The sequence below is a fragment of the Dipodomys ordii genome, unplaced genomic scaffold (assembly GCF_000151885.1).
Source record: "Dipodomys ordii isolate 6190 unplaced genomic scaffold, Dord_2.0 Scaffold24, whole genome shotgun sequence".
Lineage (NCBI taxonomy): Eukaryota > Metazoa > Chordata > Mammalia > Rodentia > Heteromyidae > Dipodomys > Dipodomys ordii.
Window position 1 is genome coordinate 15,906,719 of NW_012267240.1, and position 1,214 is coordinate 15,907,932.

Here is a 1,214-nt window from a genome sequence, read left to right on the forward strand (position 1 = left end):
CCTGGAAGTCCTACCTCATTTTCCCAGTCGCTTAGCGCTTTTGTGCTCAGGGAGGACCAGTTCATGTGCTCTGCCTCTCCTTGGAACCTCTAGAACCTCCTCTTGGGTCAGCATTAACAGCCATTGACCTTGACTCCAGTGGAGGAAATGGCAGTGACAGCAAGAGGACCACCTTGACTCTCAGTGGTACTTGATTTTAGTCCTTCTTGAGTCACATTCCCACTCCCCCTTGGTAGGACCCTCTTATCCTCCCGTCCATCCTGGCATTACCACTGAGCTAGAATCAACCGATGGACAGCAATCTACTAACTTGGTTGTTCTTGACTCATGCCCTTTGTCTTCTCTCTCGTGGCAAATTTCTCTTCACCTTCTTCAGGACTTCATTCCTGCATCCTTGATATCCTGGGTTTCCTTCTTTTGTGTGTGTGTGTGTGTGTGAGAGAGAGATTTTTCTAGCCTACCTATGCTGAACTGCTTTTTACTAGAACAAACACCTAAACCATCCTAAATCACCAACTGTGGTGCCCTATCTCAACCCATCTTCGGAGCAAATTATCTTTACAGAGGTTTTTTCTCTCTCTCTTTCTCTCTCATCTTGAACCTCTTATACTATGAGGTAATTCTAGCTTATCTAAATATATAGGTGCATATCAATGTATATATTTTTAATCTAAAGCTGTTAGCTCTGTATTTTTCTGCAAGCTTGCTGCTGAAAGATGAAAGAGTCTACACTAGCACTAAAATGTGAGCTTTAAACAGCTTCATGGAAGATTTCAGAATCTATGAGTTGTTGTTTGTTTGTTTGTTTTAGATGTTTGTATGGTATTGTTTCTTATCCGCTTTGATTTTCTAACTGAAAATATATATTGCTTTCATTGTTTCTTCCTGACAGCAGTAATCTGAGCAGATAAATTTACCTGCTGCTGGCTCACACCTGTAATCCTAACTACTCAGGAGGCTGAGATCCAGAGAGCCATGCTTTGAAGCAGCTTTGATCAGAAAAGTCCTGGAGATGTCATCTCTAACCAGCAAAAAGCTGGGCATGGCTCTAGTAGTAGAACACCAACCTTGAGCAGGCAAGCTGAGTGAGGATTTAAGGCCATGAGTTTATTTTTTTTAATTTAATTTAATTTTATTTGTGAACATACTGTACAGAGGGGTTACAATTACATGGGCAGGATAATGCGTACATTTCTTACCAAGCATTGCAGCCT